Source organism: Triturus cristatus, chromosome 4_1 (assembly GCF_964204655.1).
Source record: "Triturus cristatus chromosome 4_1, aTriCri1.1, whole genome shotgun sequence".
Taxonomy (NCBI): domain Eukaryota; kingdom Metazoa; phylum Chordata; class Amphibia; order Caudata; family Salamandridae; genus Triturus; species Triturus cristatus.
In genome coordinates this window covers 737,379,306-737,402,699 of record NC_140585.1, presented here as the reverse complement: position 1 = coordinate 737,402,699, position 23,394 = coordinate 737,379,306, and the positions used below count along the sequence as shown (strand labels likewise).

The window sequence follows — 23,394 nt, the reverse complement described above, 5'->3', positions numbered from 1 at the left end:
AACAGCGTTGAAATGCGTAATGCTGGGCACTTGCCTTTGTATTTTGAGATGTCATCAGTGATGTCATGAGTGATGTCACTGACCATGTCATGAGTGATGTAAAATGTGACGTCATCAGCAGTGCATTGTAGGCGTGCGAGTTATAGTTATCTGAACTAACTATAATGGGGGAATTTCACTGGTTTTGTACGAGTGAAATGTCCAGCTAACTATAACGCCCCTGAAACATATGGTTTTTTCAGTGAATATCTAAGGTTTTTTAAATGCTAATTTCTAACTATAACGTGCCTGAAACCTATGGTTTTTTCAGTGAATTACAAAGGTTTTTTAAATGCTAATTTGTAACTATAACGTGCCTGAAACCTATGGTTTTTTCAGTTAATTTCAAAGGTTTTTTAAATGCTAGTTTCTAACTATGCCTACAGTGGTAGGACATGTGAAGAAAGAAGAAAAACACATAGAAAGAAGAAAAAGAAATGCAGAGAGAAGCAACAGAAGTCCTCAAAGATGAAGAAAAGTGCAGGAAGAAGGAAGACGTGCAGAAAGAACAAACAGAGGAGCAGAAAGAGGCCTTGTTGCAAAATCACCCTGTACCCTCAGCTTTCTCTGATGGGTACTGGTGGTAACTGACTCTGACTAACCAGTCCTAGAGCCAATGCTATGCTAAAAGACACTTAGAATACAGTTAAAACACCTACATACACTATGGAACACTATGCATTGGGGTACCCCTGTGATTACCATGGCCTCCTCTGTAAGACCCTAGTACATAATAGGGCAGGGGGATTAAAACTACCTCTTAAAACACACCACAGGGCGCGTTTGCACACTGGTGAAGGTAGGGGGGGGCTGAGCTGATGTGTGCAAACACGCCCTGTGGCCGTTTTAATTTGGGGGATAAAGTCCCCTTTAATCCTGAGTGTCCCTTGGGTCCAACTAGCCCACCAGGTATCTCCAGTTAATGCCACAGAGCTGTGTTGCAGAGAGGTGTAAAAAGGGGCACAGCCTGGACCACCTCTCTACAAAGCAGTGCAGTGGCGCTTACTGGAAGCACCTGGTGGACTAGTTGGCCCTCAGGGGCCCTCAGGATTGAAGTGGAATTATTTCCCCAACTTAAAACGCACCGCAGGGTGTGTTTGCACACGTCACCTCAGGCCCCATCCCCTCCCTTCACCACTGTGTAAATGCACCCTGTGGCCATTTTAAGTTGTGAGATTAAGTCCCCTTCAACCCTGAGGGTCCCTAGGGTCCAACTAGCCCACTAGGTACCTCCAGTAAGCGCCACAGAGCTGCGTCGCAGAGAGGTGTAAAAAGTGGGACGGCCTGGACCACCTCTCTGCAATGCAGCGCAGTGGCGCTTACTGGAAGCCCCTGGTGGGCTAGTTAGCCCCCAGGGGCCCTCAGGATTGAAGGGGAATTATTTCTCCAACTTAAAATGCACCACGGGGCGTGTTTGCACACGTCACCTCAGGCCCCCTCCCCTCCCTTCACCACTGTGTAAACACACCCTGTAGATGTTTTAAGTTGGGAGATTAAGTCCCCTTGAATCCTGAGGGTCCCTAGAGTCAAAGTAGCCCACTAGGTACCTCCAGGAAGCACCACAGAGCTGCGTCGCAGAGAGGTGTAAAAAGGGGCGTGGCCTCTGAACACGTCTCTGCAGTGCAGCTCCCTGGCACATACTGGAGGTACCTGGTGGGCTAGTTGGCCTTCAGGGACCCTCAGTATTGAAGGGGAACTAATTCCCCAACTTACAACTCGCCAAGAGGCGCGTTTGCACAATGGTGAAGGAAGGGGGGGCCTGAGATGACATGTCTGCAAACACGCCCTGTGGCGCATTTTAAGTTGGGGAATTAATTCCTCTTCAATCCTGAGGGTCCCTGGGGGCCAACTAGCCCACCAGGTACCTCCAGTATGCACCAGAGAGCTGCGTTGCAGAGAGGTGTTCAGAGGCCAAGCCCCTTTTTACAAGACTCCGCAACGCAGATCCGTGTCGCTTACTGGAGGTACATGGTGGACTTGTTGGCCCCCAGGGACCCACAGGATTGAAGAGGATATAATTCCCCAACTTAAAACGCGCCACAATCCCCCCACGGTCCCGCCAACTCCCCGCGTCCTGCGGGAGCCGGCATTGCTTTTCCACATGGGGAGCTGCTAAGATGCAGCTCCCCGTGTGGAAAAGCAATCTGCTTTGGTATTTGGAAGAGAGAGCTGGTTTCCTGTTCTCTGTTCCAAATAACAAAGCAAAGTTTGCTATGGCAGGGCATGAGCCGTGAGGCTCCCGCCCTGCCATAGCGAACTGCAGTGTCCTGGGGGTGGGCACTCTGGGACACTGCAGGAGCCGGCCCTGGCGGGTGGCGTTCCCCAAGGCCATAACAGGGCTATATGTCGACCGGACTTGAGTTACGATGTGTCACTTGGAATGTGCGAGGGCTGAACTCCATGAGAAAGCGTTATAAAGTGCATGCCTATTTGGTCCGTAGGGGCAGGCGTTACAGAAGCGCTGGAGGGGACAGTTGTTTTACACTACCTATTCAGCCTTTGCTAGAGGGACCTTAATTTGGGTTAGAGCCGGGATCCCTTTCCAACCCTTGACCACACTCATAGACCCAGAGGGGAGGTATGTGTTGGTGTTTGGCCGTTTGGACGGCAGAGATGTGACCTTCTGCAGTGTGTATGCCCCGAACTCCGAGCACTCCGCATTTTTTGCGTGGCTTTCTGGGAAATTGGCGTCGTACTTGGCTGGCACGGTGTTCCTCGGGGGGGACTTTAATTCGGTTACTGATGTGGAGCTGGATCGCTCGCATCCACCGCTGGCCCAATCGGTGGTGCGCAGGGTGGCCAAGGTGAGACGGGACTGGCAGGACGCTTGGGGCCTTCTGGATGCCTGGCGGGTGCAGCATCCGTTAGACAAGGATTACTCCTTTTATTCGGTCCCGCATGATTTGCATGTCCGTCTTGATGGTTTTTTGTGTACTCCGGGTGCCCTGTAGCTTCCGCGCCATAGTGAGTACCTGGCGAGGACGATCTCGGACCACAACCCCTGCTTGCTAACGATACTATGGTCGCAGCAACGGCAAGTGATCCCAACGTGGCGTTTGAATCCGGTGACGCTGGAGGACCCTGTGTTTAATGCAGAGTTGGGGGAGGGCGTGGAGCGCTACTTCCTGGGCAACTCGGGGACGGCGGCGAGTAGAGCTCAGGAGTGGGAGGCTGTGGTGAGAGGGATTTGCATTTCGTCCGTTGTTGGGACACGTAGGGTGCTGCTACAGGATGTTGACCGGGCTGAGGCGCGGCTGCGCCAAGCAGAGTTAGAGGGTCATGTGGCTGGGGGCGTGCGGGAGGAGTTGCTGGCGGCGTGTGAGGAGGTGGCTTCTCAGGTTGAGCGGCTTCGTTGCTATGACTATAAAGAATACATGGTCCGGGCCCATGCTGAATGGGACAAAGTGGGGACACTCTTGGCCTGGCTGGCTAACCCTGCTGCGCGGGGATCCCAGGTGGTGTCATTGGTTGCGACGACGGGGAGCCTGGTTTACTCACAAAAGGAGATTAATGACCAATTTTTGGGTTATTATTCGTCGCTGTACCAGAGCAGAATGAGGGGCCTCCCGGACGGTCTGGACGCCTATTTAGATGCTGCGGGGTTGCCCCACCTGGACCCGGAACGGGGTTCTGCGTTGGGAGCGGCTATATCTTTGGGGGAAATCAGGGCAGCGGTTAAGCACATGGTCAGAGGAAAGACTCCGGGGGCTGATGGACTCCCGGTGGAGTTCTATGCCGCTTATTTGGAAGAGCTGGCGCCGCAGTTGCGGGCAGTTTATAGCGAGGCGTGGGTGCTGGGCAGGTTGCCGGCCTCCATGAGGGAGGCAATCATAGTGCCGTTGCTGAAGAAGGGCGGGGACCCCACCTCTAGGACGGCGTACGGCCGCTCTCCATGCTCTCGGTTGACTATAAGATCCTTAGCAAAATCCTGGCCACGCGACTCCTGGGTCACATGTGCTTCCTGGTGCATCCGGATCAGTCGGGGTTCGTCCCCACTAGGAATACAGCGACGTGCATCCGGCGGTTGGTGCGGATAATGGGGGAAGACAGGGAGGATATGCCCGAGGCAGTGGTGCTATCAGTGGACATTGAAAAAGCATTCAATAGTGTGGAGTGGCCGCATCTGTTCCGGGTGCTGAAGGAGTTCGGACTGGGCAATAACTTTGTGCGGTGGACCAGACTGTTATATAGCTCCGCCACAGCTAGGGTTCGCACGGGGCGCACTATTTCGGCGGCCTGTCAGGTGACGAGGGGCACTCGTCAGGGCTGTTCATTGTCCCCACTGTTATTCGCGCTGGCAATTGAACCCCTGGCGGCTCATGCCCGACAGGGGCAGTGTTACGGGGGCGTCCGGCTGCGGGAAGAGCTACATCACATATCGCTATATGCGGATGACCTCTTGATGTTTCTGGCCAATGCGGGGGGCTCTCTGCAGGGAGCCAGAACCCTACTTAGGGAGTTTGGTCGATTGTTGGGGTTACAGGTGAATTGGGCTAAGACTTGCCTGTTTTCCCTGTCCCCTGGCGCCCGGCTGACTTTGGAGCCCACAGACTTGAGTTGGGAGCCTGCCTGCTTGCCGTACCTGGGCGTCCGTATATTCCATGCCCCAGCTGACCTTTTCGAGGGGAATATGGGTGCTGCGCTGAGGGGGCTCAAGGGTAGCATGGTGTTCTGGCGCACTCTTCCTCTATCGGTCGCTGGGCGGGTCGCGCTGCTGAAGATGATGGCGCTGCCGAGATTACTATACTTTTGCCGCACTCTGCCGGTATGGATCCCGATCACCTTTTTTAAGACGCTTCGGACTTTGCTGACAGGATTTATATGGGGAACTGGGAGGCGGTGGGTGGCCCTGTCCACTCTGATGAGGCAGAGGGAGGAGGGGGGACTGGCGGTCCCGGAATTTGAATGGTACTATCTGGCGGCGCAGCTGCAATGGCTGACACAGGCCGTGGCGCGCGAGTTTCGGGGCCCGGAGGGCCCGGGGGGTAGGGTCGTTCCGCGGCATGTGCTGTCCTTTATTGTGCTTCGGCAGAGCCTCTGGCTGGATCAGCTTACCCTCGAGGAGCATACGCTCCGCTTGTGCTGGATTCGAAGTCAGAAGCGAGCAGGCTTCGCAGCCCCGTATACCCCGGAGATTCCACTGGGCATGTGTACGGCCCTCCCTCATGGCGGGGATTGGTCGGCGTTGGCTGGTTGGGAAGAGCGGGGGGTTCACATGATTGGGGATTTATATTGGGATGGCGTATTGTTGCCGTTCCAGGACTTGCAAGGGGCGTATGATTTACCGAGGGGGGATTATCTCCTGCACACCGCCTTGGTGGCGGCGATCCAGAAACAATGGAGGATGGGGCTTTCGGAGCCCCCGATTTCTTTGGGGTGTCAGTATGTCACTATGGCGGCGGGTACGTTCAAGGCTATCACTTGTCTATACAGGCGGCTGTCCACGGAGAAGGTGCCGCCTATGGATGCCCTGAGGAGTAAATGGGAAGGGGATCTGGGTAGGCCCATTTCTGAGACAACGTGGGTGCAGCTGGTGCGGCGGGCCTGGAAGGGCACGCGCAATGCCAGATTCCAACTGGTCCAATTCTATACCTTACACAGGGCTTACTTAACTCCGGTTAAACTCCTGCAGTACTTCAGAGGCTCCCAATCGCCGTGTCCTCGGTGCAGAGTGGAGGGTGCCGATTTTGGTCATATGTTTTGGTCCTGTGTGGGACTGGGCTCTTATTGGGTAGATGTGGTGGCGTGCCTGAATCAAGTGACGGAGCGAGAGCTGGAGGCGGAGATGGGGACTTGCCTGTTGTTGTGGTTTCCGCACACCCCCAAGACCAAAATTACAAGCAAGTTTTACGATCTAGGATTGATAATGGCGAAGAGGGAGCTCACTATGCACTGGAAGGCTAGATCTGGGCCGAGCTTTCGGAGATGGAAGGCGAGCTTCTTGTCCTGGGCGGGGAGCGAAGGGACACTGCGCCTGCAGATGGCCAGACGCACGTCTAATGACAAAGCGCTGGAGGCGGCACGGGCGTGGGGAGCTCTGGTGGAAGGGCTTAGATCCTTGGAGGAGTTGAATGAGGAGGATAGGGATCCTATGGACGGGGATAGGAGTGTGGAACCCGGGGTGGGGCCCCCTGGGGCGTCTGGGGAGACCGCCCTGAATAGGGCCATTTAGGTACACCGGTGGAGGACTCAGCATTTGCACAATGTATTGGTAACTGTCGAATAGTTGTGGTGGGCGGCTGGGATCTGGGTGGGGGGCGGGTCTCCGGTCTCTTGAGAACAGTGGACAGGCTCTTTTGATTATCCTGGGCTCGGATTTCCCGGACCCCGGGTCCCTCCCAACAGAAGTGAAGGAGGGGTTGACGCGGGCACACTGACAGGGGGGTGGGGGTAGAGAGGGTGGAGGGTTGGGGCATTAGGGTGGAAGCGCGGGAAGTACGGATTTCTCCTGATATGTACATTGAGGATTAAGTCCTTTATTTTTCTCGGTTGTTGGTTTCACTGCGCTGATGCAAAAATTTAATAAAAATATTTTAAAAGAAAAAAAAAAGTAAAAATGAGTGCATTGCGGGCGCGTGAGTTATAGTTAGCTCAACTAACTATAACGGGGGAATTTCAATGGTTTTGTACGAGTGAAAATTCCAGCTAACTATAACGCCCCTGAAACCTATGGTTTCTTCAGTGAATTTTGAAGGTTTTTTAAATGCTAATTCCTAACTATAACGTGCCTGAAACCTATGGTTTTTTCAGTGAATATATATATATGTATATATATTACCTACTGGCGGTCGCCAGTAAGTAGTTATAGTTAGGACCAAGTTTCCATAGGAAGAACATTTATTGTTTTGCTTATAACTTTGACGTCGTTTGATGAATCTTCATCAAATTTTCCAAACAAATTCTTTGTTCATATCAGCTCCTATGTTGAAAGGTTGGGAGTGATTCATCAAGGGGGGGAGAAAAAAAGGGGGGTTCCAAAACGTATTTTCTCCATGCAATTTCCATAGGAAACTTTAGACAAGGCTACAGGTCGAACGGGTGAACGGAATTACCCCAAATTTGGCAGGGAGAAGGGACTTGGTCTAGAAAGCATGCTTTTGTTTATTTGGTGTGAATCCATTCAGTAGTTTTGGAGAATTATCAAAATTTACAGATATCGATATTTGGGAATTCAGCCATCTGATTGGCTGAGGCGTTATGAGCACGAGCTTGCTGCTTATTGGCTGCGAGCTGTGCGAGCGGTTGCAACTAGGAAGTGTTGGCAGCCATTTTGTGATTCTGTTGAAACGAGTAAAGGAAAAAAGGACAAAAAAAGTAGGAAAGAGGAGGGTAGAAGCACTGTAAGTGCTGGGCTATGGAAATTAAGTGAGGTATTGCCTAGAGTCTGATGCTGCTAAGGTGAGCTGCTGCGGTATTCGGGGATTAAAGCATGAGCCCAAACTGTGTGTCTTATGCTGTGAAGTCATGTGCCCTCTCCGGTGCACCACACCTGGGGAAGTAGTGTCTGCAAGTAGTTATACCTACTCGGAGGAACTTTTGTTTTGAACATTGTAACTTGTGTATGGCGCTTAGGGGGTGTTATACAGGGAGTGTGAGGGTAAATTTGCACGTATCAAATCAATTCAGTATTTGTAAAGTGCAAACTACTCACTCGTACAGGTCTGATGGTGCTGGGGGTGTAAGCTGAGCTGCTGCCGGACTCGGGGATAAAGCCACTGAACTACTGACCCCTACCGGTCTGAAAGTGCAGGGTACGGAATTTAAGTGAGGTATTGCCAACAGTGTCATGCTGCTAAATTAAGCTGCTGCTGGACTCGGGATGAAACCGTGAGTCCACCCTGTGTGTACTATGATGTGAAGTCATTTGCTCTGGGCGCTGTGCCACACCTGTCCAAGTAGTGTCAGCAATATTTTATACGTAGTAGGAGGAAGTATTTTTTGGTACACGGTAACTTGTATATGGTGCTGGTAAGTGATACGCAGGACATGCAGCAGACGTGCAAGGTTTAGGTGGACGTGAATGGAGTTGACCATGTGTTCGGGATGCCCTGCTATGCGTCAGTGGCTCTGCTTGTAGCTGCACTGGCTTGCTGTGTGCCAGTCTTATGGATGAAATGGCACAGCTTGGTGCCGGGTCTGTGTGCAATGGGTGCAGGGCAGGGTTGGGGTGGGAGCACGTGTGAAGGCCATTTCACACATGCTAACTACGACAAAGGACTTTTGAGTGTGGGATGTCCACTTGTTGTTCTCAAATTGGGCAGTGCGTAGTGTGGGAGACAGATGCAAATATTATTGTCAGGAGGGGCTGGCTACTTGCAAGTTCCTTCTGGGAGCAGCAGATGTGTTAGCGCAAGATAGCTCAGACAAAGAATCTTTCATCCTTACAGTAACTTCTCCAGGTGCATTCATACAGGATGTGTACAAAGGCCGGTCGTGGGTGTTGTGGGATTTCTGAGACCCTGGTCATCATGGATGAGATGCCCAGCATGTGGCACATGGGAGGATTCACTGTGTGTTACGTTACCAAACAGCTGCTCCTCCCTCCCACGAGCACCCACACTTTTGTGTGCTGCACTGTTGTATCCCGTGCATTCCTGTGGCACACCATTGTTATGCCTATTCACGCATGCCCTGCAGCATTCCAATCACTCCGTGACACTGCCGTTTGGAGGTGGTGCATGCCATTTTACAACATCGACTGCTGCGGCCCTTGTGGTGGCCACACAAGAACACAGAGACACACTTACCGCACTTCTGGCACATGGACATGCGTGAGACACCCTGTTCCTTTTACCGCTTGTGCATGCAGGAGGATGTGTGCGTAGCTACATCTCCAGGCTCACTGCCAACGCTGAGGTGACATGGTAACGTCCACTGAAGACAGCACACTGTGATGTTGCAGGGCCCGTGCCTATCATGCTAACACAATGACCAAACGGACATACTTGCTCAGATGGGGGTTTGGGGGTCATTGGTGGTGCTGGGGTTGTTGCGATGAGTTTTATGGTCCTCATGGATATCCGTGCATCATGCTCATTGACTCTATGGCACCTGTAGGTGTTCAGGTGTGGCTCTTGGCTGTGTTCCCTTTCATGCTGCAGGTAGTCGTCCTGCTTAACACCAGCAGAGAGCAGGTGTAAAATCTCTGGTGCTAATGCAGCTTATCGCCGGAATTTGTTTCGCATTGCATTTTTTTGCCTATCGCTGTGAAAGTTGTGATGTGGTTTTTTCGTGTACAGAAAAATAAATGAACTGGGCAGTTTATCCCGTCAAGATCCAGCACCTGACTATTCACAATCAATATAAATACAATGCGATTTCTTCATTGATTTTGTGTGTACACTGTAAATGCACCCACTACCACAGTGCAATTCAATACACGATTTTAGTATTCAGAATAAATCGCAAAGGTGCAGCTTGTGTGTTTTTGCACAGGAACGCCTACTCTGCATCTCATTATCAGCACTTTAATGCAACTACAGTTGACATAAATCTAATACACTATTCAGAAGCTGGATTAAACTGCAGACATCACCAGTATTCCCGCGATAACTGCCCCAAAATTTATCACCATGTTGGACACCACTAAATAACAGTAATAAGAATGAGAAAGAGTCACACAGCACTTAAGTAACAACCAAAAACGTTATTGATTTTATTTTTCAAACTTTATTTTTTCGTAAACGTATATATAAAGGATAAACTAAATTTAACAAAATAAATACAAAACAATTAGGTGAAAGACTCCTGTCGGGACCGTGAATGTCGACAAACACAGCCTGGAAAATAAAGCACAAAATAAGGACATTTGTAATGCGCATATCAAAGGAGTGAGACACAGAGAAGGAAAAACAAGCCAGAGAGAAAAAAAGAGAGGGAAGGAAAGAAAGGGAGTGAGAAAGGGAGAAGGGAGATAGAGAAAGAGAAGGGAAGGAAGAGAGTGAGATAGAGAGTGAAGAGAGGGAAGTAAGAGAGAGAGATACTGCCGCCCCTGCGCACCCATGACTAAATAATTACCTGCTGCCACCGGAGTGTCTACCAGTGGGTACTCCACGTGCCCATCAAAGCTCCGTGGCCCGGCAGATCTGACAGATGTCGCTGAGTCCTGAGTCATGAATGGCGGAGACCACATCAGCATCTCTGCTGCCTGGCAGATCTCACACATGTCGCTGAGTCCTGAGTCATCAATAGCGGAGACCACATCAGCTTTTGGTGCCTCTAACCCTGTGCAATGCAAGTCAGTGCCACGTTGTGGTAGGCCGCTGACGGCCATACAACTTAGGGTGTGACTAACCCTGTGCAACTCAAGTCCGCGCCACTTGGTGGTAGGCACCTGACGGCCACATCAGCTTCGGGTGGCACTAACCCTGTGCAAGTCAAGTCCGCGCCACGTGGTAGTAGTCCCCTGACGGCCATACAGCTCAGGGTGCGACTAACCCTCGGCGCAACTTTTTATGGACTCTTTGTCATTGAGACCCATGGAGCATCCGCCATCCAGTCACCAACGGCAATAAAGGATGTGACGTTGTCGATGCATTATATTTGCATGGTCACATGGCCTGTGACGCATGTGCTGGATGGGTGTGGTGTGTGTGCAAACCTGCCCTCAGGGAGTGGCCATGACATGTTGACAACTAGACCATTGACCTGCGCACCAACAGCGAGTACGCCTGCGACAGGTAGCTATGTGGGGGTGTGAAAACGTGTTTTCTCAATGGATTTTCCATAGGAAACTTTAGACAAGGCTACAGGTCAAACTGCTGAACGGAATTACACCAAATTTGGTAGGGAAAAAGGTAATGGTCCAGAAAGCGCGCTTTCTGGCATTGAGTGAAAATATAAAAGAAAGGCCCTGGGGGCAATTTAATATACCGGAGCTCTGACTGAGCAAGATAACCCTTTCACGCTCCCTCTTCCCAACATCACCACTTCGCAGCTATACCGTTAGAAGCCAGTCCGTCAGCTCGCAGCTCTTTACCTTTGTGAGCTAGTACGCTGCTGTGCCTGTACCTCTGCGAGCTACTACGCTGCTGTTCCTGCGAGCCTGGGTGTGAACTGTTCATAAGTCACAGTACATAAGTATTGAAAAGCCATTTTGTGATTCAGTCCGTCAGCTGGCATCTGTCCTTGGCAGTTCTGAAAAGATACCAGAGTTCTTTCTGTGAGAGTTACCCTTTTCACACTGCTTCTCCCCACATCAGCAGGTAACGCACCCTCTTCCCACATTACCAACATACCCCCCCACAACTTTCTTGGGCCCAGAATTGTCCCTGTGCGGTTGGACAAACAAGAATCTTAGTCATGTATAGATTTACATATAAAAGATATTATTTAAACAAAACAACAACAAATAAAACTGAAGGGAGTCTGGTGCTGTGGTCGCTGCCAAGAAGTTGGGGTTACTGTCATTCAGGACTCAGGACACAGTTCCACATGTGGGATCAGCTTGTATTGAACAGGGTTGGTGGCACCACGTGTCGCGCCTTGTGTTGTACAGGGTTAGTGGCACCACGTGTCACCGGCCTTGCATTTGGTAATATACCTGACTGATCAAAGGGAGTCTGTTGCTGTGGTCGCTGTCACGAAGTTGGGGTCACTGCTATTCAGGACTCAGGACACAGTACCACATGTGGGATTGGCTTGTGTTGAACAGGGTTAGTGGCACCACATGTCACGGCTTGTGTTGAACAGGGTTAGTGACACCACATGTCAAAAATCCCAATTGCGAGCTCTGTTGCCCGTAGTGTAGACTGTTATTGAGTATTTGTTTGCACTTGAAGATGAATTTGTTGATTGTACTAAAGCTATAACTGATATAAAAAAAGTTCTTGAAGCAAGGATACTAAAAGGATATTATGTAGGCTTTAGGCCTGTGATAGTTACTTGCTTAGTGGGCTCTGTAATTAATGAATCAAGATTTAATTTTAATTGTGAGCACTACTGACAGCAGTGTAGGCGTATCATGAAAAGATGAAATATGCTGCTTGGTGTGGACGGGCCACAGTCGGAGCTATGTCTCTTGCCTACTGCGTCATCTGCAATCGCGACTGTATCTGAATTGTGAGCCCTGCTGACCGCAGTGTAGGCCAGAGGTAGCGGTGAGCAAGGGCCCACAGCCACATGCATAGGTTGATGGCCCCACCGGCCTGCATAGTTTAGGTTCAGTGGAACCACGTGTCGCCGGCCTTTCATATGCAAATACACGTCACTAATCGAAGGGAGTCTGGTGCTGTGGCCGCTGCCATGAAGTTGGGGTCACTGCCATTCAGGACTCAGGACACAGTTCCACACGTGGGATCGGATTATGTTGAACAGGGTTAGTGGCACCACGTGTCGCCGGTCTTGCATATGGAAATATGCCTAACTGATCAAAGGGAGTGTGCTGCTGTGGTCACTGTCACAAACTTGGGGTTACTACCATTCAGGACTCAGGACACAGTTCCACATGTGGGATCGGCTTGTGTTGAACAGGGTTAGTGGCACCACGTGTCTTGGCTTGTGTTGTGCAGGGTTAGTGGTACCACGTGTCACCAGCCTTGCATATGGAAATATGCCAAACTGATCAAAGGGAGTCTGGTGCTGTGGTCGCTGCCACGGACTTGGGGTCACTGCCATTCAGAACTCAGGACACAGTTCTACATTTGGGACTGGCTTGTGTTGAACAGGGTTAGTAGTACCACGTGCCGCCGGCTTGTGTTGAATAGAGTTAGTGGCACCATGTGTTGCGGCTTGTGTTGAATTCTTCCTCAATAAGTCCACTGGTGATGACTTGTGGTGCAGTGAGTTAGTGGCACCTGAAGCACTCAGCGTGTGCGCACTCTGCAATGATGCGTGGTCCATACCTGTCTCACTGGTAGCAATGTCTTTACATGCTTTGAAAGAATCTTCATAGCAGTCAAAATCTCCAAGTAATTCCATTTCAGTCCTCCAAGGTTTGAAGAGTTGCAGAAGAGCTAAATAGAAAAACTCTCTCTTATCTGGAGTATCACAACTTAATTTTCTGTGTTTAATCAAAATTCATTTGGCATTCTTTAAGAAAGATCCATCAGATCCAATTACAGCATATTTCCCTTCATTTACTTTTTCTGTAAAACATTTTCTAAAACTATGATGTTGCAGTATTTCATATAGACATATGTTTTCCAGGTATGGACTTCTATTTGGATAGTATGCGAGGAACAGTAATTGAGTTATCTGCAACATATTGTATGTCCATATTTGCATTTCACATCTTCAAATTACTGGATTGTAATCATTAATGTACTTCGATTCTTTTTATATTATAAGTATTTTTGGGTGATTTTCGAGTGATAGTATGCCTCACTGCTGACATAGAACTGTTCACTCTTCCTTGCGATGACTTATGGTGCACTGAGTTAGTAGTACCTTTGGCGCTCAGCGTGTACGTACGCTGCGATGATGCGTAATCCGGGGGGGCTGCACTCAAAGCAATGTCTTTTGTCTATTGAATTCTGCCTCAGTAAGGCCACGTGTCGATGACTTGTGGTGCACTGAGTTAGTGGTACCTTTGGCGCTCAGCGTGTGCGCACCCTGCCATGATGCGTGGTCCGAGAGGGCAGCACTCGGAGCAATGTCTTTTGTCTATTGAATTCTGCCTCAGTAAGGCCACGTGTTGATGAATTGTGGTGCACTGAGTTAGTGGTACCTTTGCTACTCAGCGTGTGCGCACCCTGCCATGATGCGTGGTCCGAGAGGGCCACACTGGGAGCAATGTTACTTGCATACTGGACTGTGTCATCTGCACTCGCTACTCAATCTGAATTGTGATGCCTGCTGTCCGGTGTGTAGATCGAAGGCAGTAGTCTGTACAGACATAAGTCTGAGGTGCTGTGCTGCTGGGTTCGCAGGGGGCCTGTGTCGAGGAGACCCGTGGTCATGGCGGCATCCTCGTGGCAGGATGAGGCTCACCGCACTGGCACAGTCGATGGTCTTCACAGTTCACAAGTGAACCACGCCCAGAGCCCTGGCCTATTTATTCACACTCCTACGCTGAAGTAGCGTATGTCGGACCAGCCCACTCCGGTTACACTTATACTTACAGGGGGGGACAAACCAGCTACATGACTGAGATCGTCCCTTGTGTTTGACGTAACATGGTTGGGTCCACTGTCCACAACACTACAGGCACCAGTAGTAGTTGTGCACATGGTGAGGTGTGTGTTCTGCAGACTGAGATGTGTCCAGCACATCACTGCAACACTTTACAGAGTGTGCATTGTTATTCATAGGTGAATTGCTTCCTTCACATATAGTTGTTCACACCTGTCCCAATATGCAGCTATTGAGGGGCTGAGGTGCCATGCCGTTTTCGGAAAGTTTTTTGTCTTGTTCTGCGCTGCCTCAGTGGTAGGGGGGTCCTGGGGATGGTGGTGGGTGTTGTGGCGTTCTTGGGTGTCGGAGCTGCTTGATCAGTAGGTCTATGACATGCGTTGGTCATCAGATGTGGCTCTGGGCTGGGCTCCCATTCATATTGTATGTAGTTGTTTAATATTTAAAAAACAAGAAGACATTAAATAATAAGTACAAAAATACAAAAACAATTTTTAGGATATTACATTTACAAAATATCACATTTGTTTTCAAAATTACTGAGAAAAACATAGATTTTATGAACATTATAATTAGAAATTAGTATTTAAATAACCTTTCAAATTCACAGAAAAATATAGGTCTCAGGACGATTAAAGTTAGAAATTAGTATTTAAAAAAAAATCTAATTTACTGAAAAATGATTGCCAGATTTCCTAACATTGAGCTATTATATGGCTAAGGGACCATGCCGTTTTTGGAGGGTTCGCTGTCCTGTTCTGCACTGCCTTGGTGGTAGTAGGGAGAGGGGTTGTATGGCGGGGAGGTCCTGAGGGTTGTGGCAGTGGGTGTTGTGTCCTTCTTGGGTATCGGAAAAAACTATAGGTTAAATGACCATTATAATTAGAAGTTAGCATTAAAAAACCCATTGAAATTTACTGAAAAAAAAATAGGTTTCAGGCACGTTATAGATAGAAATGAGCATTTAAAAAACCTTTGAAATTCACTGAAAAAACCATAGGTTTCAGGTACGTTATATTTAGAAATTAGCATTTATAAAACCTTACAAATTCACTGAAAAAACCATAGGTTTCAGGCACGTTATAGTTAGAAATTAGCATTTAAAAAACCTTAGAAATTCACTGAAAAAACATAGGTTTCAGGGACGTTATAGTTACTTGGACATTTGACTCATATAAAACCAGAGAAATTCTCCCGTTTTAGTTAGTTGAGCTAACTATAACTCGCGCGCCCGCAATGCACTGGTGATGACGTCACATATTACATTACTCATGAAATGCCAGTGACATCACTCATGACATCACTGATGACATCTCAAATGACATCACTGATGACATCATCTGTGTGATAGTCTGACACACCTCCTCACACTCTAATATAACCTTTGATACATGTACTCTAAAATGCAGACTACCATTTTCGAAACCATAGACACACCAATACCAGATACTAGATACCCATCCACTGATTCCTATCTATATATTTTGAGCTAGACATTCACTCATACAGTCACTCATACATGCTGTCACTCATCATTACATCAGTATAACATCCACTCATACACCTATACATACATCCACACAGTGCTACTGAATCATAGAGTTACTCACACATCTACTCAGTCATGCCAAAAATCAATCAAACGCCCATGTACTCACCTACGCAGATATATACACACCACCTGACTTATTCATACACACCACCTCCCTTATTTATATAGATACTAACACATACTTACTCTCTTATACAATCAGTAATACAAGTACACATTCATGTATGTAGACACTCTTGCAATCACTGTCTCTCACGTATAGTCAATTATACACCCCAACACTAACATATACCGTCTAAAAACATATATAGTTACTCACATATATACAACTGAGACATCTATTCACTAATCAACACACCTGTACACACAGTCAGCTACCCATACAGGCCTTCCGAGATGCACTTTTAGATCTATACAACCAGAAAATCAGCCATTCAGACATGTATGCACAGAGTCAGACACCCCCCCACCCACCCACATAGACACTCAGACATCCATACAGATACTCATACAATCAATCAATAACCCATATAGACGCTGATGTCGCTACTCACCAACCCATGCACCTGCTTACACACCAACTGAGAGACTAATATAGACATTCACACAGTTTAGTCACTAACCCATGCATTCAGTAACATACGTTCAATCAGTGACTTATACAGTCAGTCATGCATCTACTAAATAATCCATTCAGGCACTTCTACATCCACTCATTCATCTATAGACCTTGGCATAGATATATTTAAAAAATATTTAAACTTTACAGAAACACACATTCACTGGATGATGTCATCAGTGATGTCATCAGTGAGGTCATCAGTGATGTCATTTGAGATGTCATCAGTGATGTCATGAGTGATGTCACTGACCATATCATGAGTGATGTAATATGGGACATCATAACCAGTGCATTGTGGACGCGCGAGTTATAGTTAGCTCAACTAACTATAACGGGCATATTTCTCTGGTTTTATATGAGTCAAATGTCCAAGTAACTATAACGTCCCTGAAACCTATGTTTTTTTTAGTGAATTTCTAAGGCTTTTTAAATGCTAATTTCTAACTATAACGTGCCTGAAACCTATGTTTTTTTCTGTGAATATATATATATATATATATATAAATATATTTATATATTTCAGGCAACCTTTTTCCATACGATCCAATGCAGTATGAATCGGAAAACAGGAACGGACACCTTGTCTTTTGTGCAAATTATTTTATTTGTTTTTGCACTATGCCACCATGACGCGTTTCGGTCCACTTGAGATGCAGATGGCAACGTTCATATCGATAGGAGCTCATTTATAAGGCTTTGAAGGTTTTATAATTTGTATGTCCTCTATCATGGTGTATTGTTTTATCTTAAAGTACTCTTCCCAATTTTATTCATATTAAATTGTTTATTTTTTAAAAGAAGACACACCTGTGTCTGATAACTATCTATTGTTGAATATTCATGCTTTAAATAACTATACTGATCTTTTGATTGTTCAATAGTCAGCCACCAGTTGGGGTTAGACCAATAAGTGATTATCTTGAATAGATTTGACTGAGAGTATCCAATGAAATCCCTTGAAGACACCGTTACCTTTTATTGATTATAAATATGGGGGTCCAAGGACCGCCAGACTTCAGGGTGCACAGCAATGATAGTCTTCCAACCACCCTATCAAAACGAGGGCAGTCAGACCACCATTGCACCACCACAACCGCCTCCCTGATCATGACGCAGTGGTCTGGAGGCTGCAAATTACTTAGCGGCCTTCCGCCATGGTTTGTGTGGTGGTTCCTCCTCCATGAAAACCTTGGCAGAGACTAAACAAATGGGGCCCTACAGGTCCCCCTGTTGCCTCTGGGAAATGGGGAGCATAAAAGGGGGGCACATGTTGTGCCCCCCGTGTGATGCACCCAGTACCTGCACTGCATAGACTGCAACAGTCTATGCCGTGAAAGTAGTGCCAAGTACTGCCTTTGAAATTCCCATTGAAGTGCCTATTTCATATTTCAGAGGCGCTGCCTTGGGAACACCAAAGAGCCTCCTGCCAGTTCCTAAAAAAGTCTTAATCTCGTGGGCGGTGCCCACACAGCTTTGGCTGTGCAGCGGCAGGGCGGTCCCACTCCCACATCGCCAAACTTGTAATCACGCCCTTATTGTTCCATCATCTCTTCCTATGACACAAATGTGTGTCTTACCCCCTTCAAAAGCCTGCTCTTTTCAGTACATTACCCATGATGTTGTAATAGTTCTTTCACCCATGATCTTGATGTATGCTTTCGTTTTTCCTGAAATCCCAAATATAGTAAACCAAATATGCTAATTGCAGAAAACAAGAATATATATTATCTACTGGCGGTCACCAGTAGATAGTTATAGTTAGGACCGTGTTTCCATAGGAAATCTCAAAATTCTTTTTTGAATAACTTTGGCGCCGGTTGCCGAATCCTCGCGAAATTTTCAAAACTGATCGGGCGCTCCGCTCAGCTCCTACCCTGAAAGTCTCGGGGGGATTAGTCAAGCAGGGGCTGAGAAAAAAGGGGGGTCATAAAACGCGTTTTCCCCATGCATTTTCCCATAGGACCCTTAGTCGAAGGTACAGTCCGAACGGCTGAACAGAATTACTTGAAATTTGGCAAAGAGGTAGTCCTCAGGTCAGGGATGTGCCTTTTGCATATATGGAGTCAATCTGTTCAGTAGTTCCTGAGAAAATTGCAGTTAAAGTACATACATATCTATAGCCGCGCACCATGCGCACACCGTGCGTGCACGGTGCGCGCACCCTAACGTGCGCGAGCCTAATTCTGATTGGTGGCTACATGTCAGTTAACGTTCGAATCGGTCGAAATCAGGAAGTGTCGGCCGCCATTTTGTTTGTTTTGAGTGCGAGAGTGAAAAAGGAAGGTGGCGAACGTGAAAAGGGGGCAGGGTAGAGAGTCTTTGTCAGGGGGTCCCTGAAGGACCCCGAAGGCAGAAAAAAACATTTAATTTTTTTCTTAAAAAATCGCGGGGTGCGCGCACGGTGCGCGCACGGTGAAAAACCACAAAAAATTAATATATAAAAAATATAATAATGAATGCATAACTTAGCATTTAAAAAACCGTACAAATTCACAGAAAAAACCATAGGTTTCACACACGTTATAGTTAGGAATTAGCATTTAAAAAACCTTGCAAATTCACGCGACCGCCACTCTATCAAAAGGATGATGTCATCAGTGATGTCATGAGTGATGCCACTGACCATGTCATGAGTGATGTAATATGTGACGTCATCAGTAGTGGATTGCGGTCGCGCGAGTTATAGTTATCTGAACTAACTATAACAGGGGAATTTCATTGGTTTTTTACGAGTGAAATGTCCACCTAACTATAACATGTGTGAAACCTATGGTTTTTTAAGTGAATATATATATATATTTACTGAAAAAACCATAGGTTTCAAGGGCGTTATAGATAGCTGGACGTTTCCCTCGTACAAAACCCTAGAAATTCCCCTGTTATAGTTAGTTTAGCAAACTATAACTCGCGCCCCCACAATGCACTGATGAGAAACACTCCTATTCTGTATCTGTAAAAAAGAATCACAAATAAATGTATATTAGTAACTTTCAAAATTATACTATTCCATTACTGTACAAACACATTTTATATAAATACTGACTAAGAAACTATGTCCCTGAACCACAAGTGTGACGATGGTTAAAACACTACATGCATAGGGCATACTACTTTGAAGCAGTTCATGCCCTAAAGCCTACCTCACTAAGGGCCATATGTAGGAAGCCCAATACAGGTCGGTAACGGCCGATTTTCAGTAAAAATCACGTTACCGACCGGTATTCAGGCTTTTGGTATGTAGGGGGGACATTTCAGGATTCGGTAATTTTACAGATTCGGTAAATACCGAATCCTGAAATGAGATGTAGGGGGAGTGTGTGGGTGTAGTGTGGATTTGTTATTTACCACCAACTAAAGGTTGGTGGTAAATGACGAATGTCTTAGAAAAAACATTATTTGGCCCTTAGAAGTGTGCAATGTGGCAGACATACATGCCCTTAGGGCATGTATGTGTGCCACATGTGCACACATGCAGGAATCAGGGGTGCAACAGGGTGTCACTGTGACACCCTGCCACCCTTGATTGTGCTCCCCCCATTACCGAATCTGTATTTACCGATTCGGTAATGGTAACAGGCTTCCCATTGATTCCTATGGGCCTCCTGGCCCATAGGAATCAATGGGAAGCCAGTTACCATTACCGAATCGGTAAATACTGATTCTTAATTACCGACCAATTCCGAATCGGTAATTTTTACCGACTGATTACCTACATAGCATTTACCACTTCATAAATACCGAATTGGTAAAATTCGGAATTTATGAAGTGGTAAATGTTAGGCTACCTACATAAGGCCCCAAAACTCTACATGCTAACTGACTAAATGGCACATGCATCAACAAAGACTTTTGCGATTCTTTATTAGCGATTTTTAAGGAATCGCAATTAAGGAATTGCAAAAGCCTATGCATGTAGGAATCGCTATAAAAATAGCGATTCCTTAAAATTCCTTAATTGCTAGTCGCAAATAGCGAGTAGCAATTAAGGAATGCCGTCTCATTCATTCCTATGGGCCTCCAGGCCCATAGGAATGAATTGGTGATTGCATGAGCAAATTGCGAGTACCAGTAGGTACTCGCAAATTGCTCATGCAATTTCAAGGGTGCAAGGGTGTAAAAATGACACCCTATTGCACCCCTGAAATTGATCTGTGCACATATGTTGCACACACACATGCTCTAAGGGCATGTGTGTGCGCAACATGAAACTTTGAAAAATGCACAAAAGTGCATTTTTCAAAGTTTTTGCAAATTACCATGAAGTTCAACTTCATGGTAATTTGCTCCCCCTATTAGTGAAATCGCTAATTGTTTTACTTTAATGCATTGCATTTAAGGAATCTCAATTTGGGATTCCTTAAATGCAATCGCAATTTAAGGAATCGCTATTTACAGATTCCTTAAATTCCGATTTTTGCATTTGGGATGATGCATCCCAAATGCAAAAATACCGGTCGCAAAGGGGCAGATTCTGCTAATCTGCCCGTTTGCGACCAGTTTTCTCGTTGATGCATCTGGCCCTAAATGATTACAGTACTATAAGGAGACACACTGGGTGAGTGACAGGGTGTTTGCTAGAAGAGTATGAATACTAACTAGGGAATTGAAGGTGTGAAACACAACTTGGTAGGTGATTAGAAGACTGCATCCATACTGCATAGGCATTTAAAGCAGTCCATGTGCTAAGGCCTGGTTCACAGCATGACTACTTGGGTACTGACTGAATGATAAGAGTACAGCAAGGAGAGTGCCTAGGTGAATTTATAAGTGCTAGGCTTTTCACACAGGGAATGGATTAGTACTTGGTCCTGAATGGGTCACTAGAGGAGTGCAAAGGCAGTGACAAGTGCTGGACTGTATGGATGACTAGGAAATTGAAAGTGTGAAAGACAAGTGTCTAGGTGGTTAGAAGACTGCATGCATAGTGCATAGGGGTTTGAAGCAATCCATGTGCTAAGGCCTGGCTCAGTGCATGAATACTTAGGCACTGAGTGAATGATTAGAGTACTGCAAAGATAGTATCTTGGTGAATGTATAAGTGTTTGGGTTTTAGCACAGTGAATGGATTAGTACATGGTGCTGAATGGGTCCCTAGAGGACTGCAAATGAAGTGACAGGGTGTTTCCTGGAAGTGTATGGATACTGACTAGGGAATTGAAGGTGTAAAAGACAAGTATATAGTATGTTAGAACACTACATGCATACTGCATAGACATTCGAAGCAATCCATTTCGTACTTAGGAACTGACTAAATAATCAGACTACTTCTAAGACAGTGCTTAGGTAAAACTTTTAAATTTTCAGTTCTGCCACAGTGAACAGAATAGTACATGGTACTGCACCTTAGTGTCAAACCCTGACTCATTTTATCAATGCATAAGCAAAGACTACCTTCTAATGCTACTAAAACTTGACAACATGACAGAGTTATCTGCTAAAAAATACACAATGTTACCAAATGCTTCTCTCACAGTGCTTCCCAAATGCAAACAGACCCACAGTGTGATTCTAGACAGCCACTATACCTAGGAGTTTACCAAAAATCATTCACTACTGTGGAAGTGGTAAGGGAACTGCACACAATCTTCATATTTCAGGACTGCACTTTTATGTCAAAGCCTGACTCATTTAATCAAAGCATAAGCAAAGACTGGCTTCTAATGCTACTAAAACTTGACAAAATGACCGGTTTTAAAACAGTTATCTGTCAGCAAATACACGATGTTACCAAATGCTTCTCTCACAATCCTTACCCAAATGCACACAGACTCACAGTGTGATTTTAGACAAGCAACACTATCCTAGGAGTTTACCAAAACTCATTCAATAGTCAGGAAGAGTTAATGGTACTGCACACAATCTACATATTTAAGTACAGCACATCAGTGTCAAAGCATGACTCATTTAATCAACGCATAAGCAAAGACTGGATTCTAATGCTACTAAAACTTCACAACATGACAGGTTTTAAAACAGTTATCTGTCAGCAAATACATGATGTTACCAAACGCTTCTCTCACAGCGATCCCAAATACACACTAACTCACAGTGTGATTCTAGACAAGCACCACTATCCCTAGGAGTTTACCAAAACTCATTCACTACAGTGCAAGTGGTAAGGGAACTGCACACAATCTACATATTTCACGACTGCAATTTACTGTCAATGCCTGACTCATTTAATGAAAGCATAAGCCATAACTGTCTTCTAATGCTACTAAAACTTGACAACATGACATGTTTTAAAACAGTTATCTGTCAGCAAATACATGATGTTACCAAACACTTCTCTCACAGTGGTTCCCAAATGTACACAGACTCACAGTGTGATTCTAGACAAGCACCACTATCCCTAGGAGTTTACCAAAAATCATTCACTACTGTGAAAGTGGTAAGGGAACTGCACACAATCTTCATTTTTCAGGACTGCACTTTTGTGTCAATGCCTGACTCATTTAATCAATGCATAAGCAATGACTGGCTTCTAATGCTACTAAAACTTGACAACATGACAGGTTTTAAAATAGTTATCTGTCAGCAAATACAGAATGTTACCAAATGATTCTCTCACAGTGGTTCCCAAATGCACACAGACTCACAGTGTAATTCTAGACAACAACCACTATACCTAGGAGTTTACCAAAAATCATTCACTGCTGTGAAAGTGGTAAAGGAACTGCACACAATCTTCCTATTTCAGGACTGCAAATTTGGGTCAACGCCTGACTCATTTAATCAAAGCATAAGCAAAGACTGGCTTCTAATGCTACTGAAACTTGACAACATGACCATTTTTAAAACAGGTATCTGTCAGCAAATACACAATGTTATCAAATGCTTCTCTCACAATCCTTACCCAAATGCACACAGACTCACAGTGTGATTTTAGACAATCAACACTATCCTAGGAGTTTACCAAAACTCATTCACTAGTATAGAAGAGTTAATGGTACTGAACACAATCTATATATTTAAGTACAGCACATCAGTGTCAAAGCATGACTCATTTAATCAACGCATAAGCAAAGACTGGATTCTAATGCTACTAAAACTTCACAACATGACAGGTTTTTAAAAAGTTATCTGTCAGCAAATACATGATGTCACCAAA

General features: G+C 46.2%; 1 protein-coding gene across 1 annotated transcript in view; it reads left to right on the top strand.

The window, feature by feature from the left end:
• LOC146855440 (uncharacterized) overlaps positions 1-23,394 on the top strand; it is an 896,684-nt gene that overhangs the window by 838,041 nt on the left and 35,249 nt on the right. The gene's annotated exons all lie outside the window — the stretch shown is intronic.